Here is a 5,789-nt window from a genome sequence, read left to right as displayed (position 1 = left end):
ACACTGATTTCTTCTCCACCTGTTGTTGTAACTGATTCTTGTACGTAGTTTGGCTATAATTGTAAAGAAGTAGTTTTAGTTACATAATAAATGAAATTATAATCAGGGGTGCTGCAAGGCTCAGTATTAGGTCCTTTGCTCTTCCTTCTTTATATAAACGATTTCCCTAGTAATGTTACCTCTAAAATCAGACTCTACGCCGATGATGTAATTTTGTATAGAGAGATTCATAGTGCAGAAGATATTATTAGACTACAGAAAGACTTGGACATCATTGTTCAGTGGGCCTACACGTGGCTAATGAAACTCAATTTGACAAAGTGTGAACACCTGACTATAACAAAATTATAAGAAAAACCCTATAAATTCAACATACAATATCAACAGTCACTTCCTCTCTAAGGTCAATTCTGCCAAATACTTAGGAGTCATCTTTACTCACAACTTGTCTTGGCATGATCACGTTGTTGCCATTTGTAATTCTACAAGTGCATTTTTGCAAAGAAAACTCAGGCAATGCTCTCCTACTATTAAATCACTTGCTTACCTCACTTACGTACGATCAATTTTGGAGTATGCCTCTACTGTATGGTCCCCTTATGTCAGAACTGATATTGCAAAACTAGAAATGGTCCAACGTAAGGCTGCTTGTTTTGTCTTCAACAAATTCTCGGCACACTCCAGTGTGACCTCCATGTTGTCTCAATTAAACTGGCAATCACTTGAAGAAAGAACTAATGCCATCATCACCATGTTTTACAAAGTTATCGACAACCTTACTTGTATTGACTTCTCACAAGATCTCCAACCAGTATTATCATCCACCCGGGGCTATCTTAACTGCTAGAGTTAACTCATATTATCATTCATTTCTCCCACATTCAATTCGACTTTGGAACTCACTACCTAGTAACTTAACTAATGCACCTGACTTAAACACATTTTGTCACGCACTACATCTTTATAGACAGCAGTAATTTTAAGTTTACATCTTTTCACATGCACACAACACTCAATTACGAGGTATGTGCATTAAACAAATGAAATTATAATAGTTGTGTAAGTGTAAAGATGGCGGTATTTGTTACACAGTAATAGTAGCATTGCAAACTCCTGTCCGACTAGAAAATGTGCCAACTGTATCTGTTACCTGTGGAGGTTGACAAGATCACATGACCAGAATTAAATGATTGCTAACCTTGATGGATTTGTCCATATCTCAACATCTAACAGGATGCATAACTGCAACTTGCCTGCAATAGTATGCAGTGACTGTTAATATTACACACTGTATGAAAACACACACACACCTGAACACTACGTAATCTCTAATGTCAACTTAACCATGGTCACACATGATTGACACACGGCGGGTCGGGAGCACGATAACACCTGTGTTGATATATACAGTCACCAATGCATTATATACCATCAAATACTACACCATACCAATACGTAAATATAGAGTACATAACATGAGGGATGATAAAGACTATGACTTGTGTGGCCTGGTGTCTACCGCCCCCAACACAACTGATGGTGAGTACTTTTGCATCCCAGTAATAATAGTAATACATTGCAATAGCTTTCAAGGACCCATATTAAGAAGAATTTCTCCCTAGTAAAACATTTTTACAGTCATTATCAAACAGGTAGTGCTGCTTAAGTAGGGATCACCCCAAAAGTCACGTGCGTCATCCAAAATGTTGCCTTTTAAAAATCATCCTAGAGACATGATACGCAATGAAAATTACCTTTATGGAATAGCACTATATAGTCCTTTTAACATGAAATACAGCATTAAAAATAACAGAACATTCACAGGTGGTTGGATATAGACCTTTTGTTGATTGTCTAAATTGAATTTTGCTCTGTCTGACCATAGTCGTAAGGCTAGAGACCAAATGAAGCAGCGCACGGCCATCATTTCATGCCACAATAGCAAGCTCACCAGAGGGATGTGCCTTTTGGGGTTCCGACAAGTGTGTACCTTCTGAGCCTTGCCTTTCCCTTTATCTTCAATCAGACTGGTTGTCTTCCTTCTTTGTAGAGGGAACCATATTGATGCATTACTTTTCCATATCCAACACTTTCTTTCAGCAGCATATTTAAGTACCACAAAATCTGAGAGAAGAAAGTGCCTACAGTGTCATACCCACCACAATAGCCAAGAGAATTGCATACCATATTAAAGCCAGGCTCAAATATAAACGCTGGATCCTAAATGGAGGCCAGGGTGCGCTACCTTAATATAAAGGGTGGTACGAGATTACAATAGCTTAATTTGTAAAACAAAGCTTACTACAAGCAAGAGTACATAAAGAGGAGGGAGAGTATCAAACTGCACTATATGCTGTGAAAAATGAGACCTGGAAAGCAAACATCGAGGTTTCATTGTGGTCAAAACTTCATCATAGACCCAATATTATAGTCTACCATAGGCTCTAAAAATCATGATTTCATACAAAATGTCATTCAAGATTTCATCATGGTCGCCATTTTCTGCCTCAACAGTTCTACTAGCAAAAGTGGCAAGTCTAGTTGGAATTTCTGCCATTGCCATTCCATCCAGATCATCTGTTAAAACTTTTAAGGTGCTAAGCTCAGCAATATACAGCAGTCAGGTTTACGAGAAGAAACAAAGGTATACGGGATACTTTATGGGCTCATTTTCACAGAGCTTATAGTTCAGTTTGACACTCTCCCTCCCCATTATATACTCTTGCTAAAAGTAAAGGCGTCTATACAAATAAATACGGCACACAGTTATGTATATATGCCTCCTACCTAGTTGACTGGGTCACCTGCACACTATACTCAGGTGCTATGATTTAGTGACTGCAAATTCTCCTGGATGTCAGGACTGGCACCCTACAAGAGGCTGTACTAAATATGACCGCTGAGTGAAGGTGTTGCACCCAAAATTTTACCTGAATATCACTTGTCGCATGAAACATGGGCAGTTGGGATCAGCAATATCCTTATAAATATAGCCGGTGAGCAGGTGGTTCAAGTGCGTGTGCGTGTGTGAGTATGGTATGTAGAAGAATGAAAACATACTACAGTGTCAGAAAGAAACATTTTACAAATGATATAATTGGAATTGCTATTACACAAGGGGCCTGCGAGGAGGCTAAATGTATTGCAACCCAAAGAAGCTACAATCAGATCATGGGATGCTAAGGTTTAAGATACCACATGCACATTTATGTACATTTACAGCTACCATTCAGACTACATGTTTACCCCGGTGAGCAGGTGGTTCAAGTGCGTGTGCGTGTGTGAGTATGGTATGTAGAAGAATGAAAACATACTACAGTGTCAGAAAGAAACATTTTACAAATGATATAATTGGAATTGCTATTACACAAGGGGCCTGCGAGGAGGCTAAATGTATTGCAACCCAAAGAAGCTACAATCAGATCATGGGATGCTAAGGTTTAAGATACCACATGCACATTTATGTACATTTACAGCTACCATTCAGACTACATGTGTACCCAAATAACTAAGTGATTCCTTACCAAAGTGATGTTCCTCTGTGATCTGTAGAGCCCACTACAGGTCCTCACGATCTCATGTGATCAAACTCTACATGTAATCTTCAGGTAATGTCTGATTCTGTATAAGGAATACATGTCAACATGTTAGTACTGCTTTAGTAGGGGTCTAGGGGTGTGACAAGAAATTCCTACTAGGCCGCTCATTTTCTGACCATTTCTGGCCAACGCCTGAACACCTTTAGGAAATTTTTGTACAGTACTATTTAGTATGTCCGACCAAATAGCAGGACCTGTCAGATCACTTCCAAAACACAATTTCGGGCCCTGCATTTACATGAGTGGGCTGCTTTTCCAATGTCCCAAATTAAACATAGCTTGAGCAACCACAACAACATCAACTGGAAATCACTGACACATGAGAACATGTCACGGTATACTTCCACCCATGTAAGCAAACTATTTTATTGTACAAACAGCCAGTGAGAGCACTCTATAAAACCTGTAGTAAAGTTACAGATGCCATGAAGTGACAACAAACCAGACATGGGGTCAAGTACATTTAAGAGTACTTAAGTAAAGTACAAGTACTTTTGAATTTTCCAAGTACAAGTACTCCAGCGGCAATCAAAAGAGTACTTAAGTACAAGTACATGCTGGAAGTACTTAAGCAAACTACAAATACATTAAAGTTTTGCAATAACAAAATATATACTGTATTCAGTGTATTGTAGTATGTAAGCGTGCCTAGGGGGGTTGGTACTTCCAGGTTTTTGTCAACCATTCTCTCTCTTAAACTTGTAAAATGCACTGACTTAATCAACAGCATTGCTTTTGTTTGCCAGAATGCTATGACATCATTAATCGTGGCTACAAGATAGCGTACAAACTATGTACAATGTTTGCAGTACTTACACCCCGTACAAGTACTTACACCCCGTACAAGTACTTAAAAGTACTTTAAGTACTCAAGTACATACAAGTACTTAGTAAAGCACTTGAGTATAATACAAGTACATTGGGGAAACTAAGAAAGCATTTAAGTAAAGTACAGTACAAGTACTTTCAAATCTGTAATTAAGTGTACTTGAGTATAAGTACTCATGTAATTGGCCCCATGTCTGCTGAACAAACTACATATGTTTGAGGGGGTGTTTGGTGCCCCTGAGTAGCCGTACAGTACATCCACAGCACGTGATCCTCAGGTAGACTGTACTGGAGCAGTGCGAGTGAACTTTGTTGCTCAGACAAACACATCCACACCAACAACTGGACATCACTGACACGTATGAAAATATGTCACACCACATTGCCAATCTCTGGTATAAATGATTGAATACTAACAATGATAGAATTTGGCCAGGGATCAAGGGTATTGTGTAGTACTGTAGCATGGTGAACAGAGCCTATCAAAACTCATAAATTTATGACTGGGGGGGAATAAGGTATTGTATAATCCAGCTGTAAATTGCATCATGTAACAATTTAGAAATGGCGCTTGGCCTTTGCCAAACTGGAAATCCCTTGTTTGTCTCCCTTTTTTTTTTGACTGAGGACAAAAGATTACATCACATATTGGAGTAACACCTCTGTGACAAGTAAATGATAGTCTGATCCCTTGTAGAGTGCCACACTCAGTGGCGGGAGAGTTTACATCAATTTAAATGCTCCTCTTACTACAAATCTAGCCCACGTTGTAAGAAAAAGCTGGTAAGCTAATATCACTGGAAATCTCATTACAGGTAGTATAGTGATCCAGCCACACAAGATCTACACCATACACTACACAAGCGGTGCGTTTTATTTAGAGAAAGTAGTCTAGTATTTATTTATTATTTATAACAGTTATCTCAACTTGTTTACTTTTGCTACTTACTTTCAATCCATTCACCTGTGCGTGCTGATCACTTGAGCTCCTAGCGAATCGAGCCAGGTGGCCAGGCCTACACACTGTCACGTGCGATAGTAATCCGCGAAAATTTTTAATATTTACTGCTGACGGGTAAGAACAAGAGTACATAATAAAAATAGGGAGGGAGAGTGTCTAACTAGGACACCTTCAGCCAAAATCACTGCGTATTATAGAGCATCCACACATTGGTAGAGCAAAGGCTTTACTTTATTCAACACCTATCAACAGCACTCAACACCTATCAACAGATCTCTATAGTCAGTAAAAGTGTTGATTTGTTCAAAGATCATGGTCTTTTCAATAATACGCAGTGATTTTGTACAGGCTGTATTGGCAGTTAGACACTCTCCCTTCCTATTTTTATTATGTACTCTTGG

At 38.9% G+C, this 5,789-nt stretch overlaps 1 long non-coding RNA gene across 1 annotated transcript; it reads right to left on the bottom strand.

The window, feature by feature from the left end:
• Positions 1-573: 573 nt before the first annotated feature.
• Positions 574-5,502, bottom strand: LOC136250867 (uncharacterized). Its single transcript, XR_010698787.1, has 6 exons — positions 5,377-5,502; positions 3,525-3,621; positions 1,311-1,392; positions 1,199-1,253; positions 781-1,150; positions 574-721 (listed from the first exon to the last, which is right to left on the bottom strand). It is a non-coding gene; the product is annotated as an uncharacterized lncRNA (long non-coding RNA).
• Between the last annotated feature and the right edge of the window lie 287 nt (positions 5,503-5,789).

This window comes from Dysidea avara, chromosome 3, assembly GCF_963678975.1.
Source record: "Dysidea avara chromosome 3, odDysAvar1.4, whole genome shotgun sequence".
Classification (NCBI taxonomy): domain Eukaryota; kingdom Metazoa; phylum Porifera; class Demospongiae; order Dictyoceratida; family Dysideidae; genus Dysidea; species Dysidea avara.
This window is presented reverse-complemented; position numbering and strand designations above follow the sequence as displayed.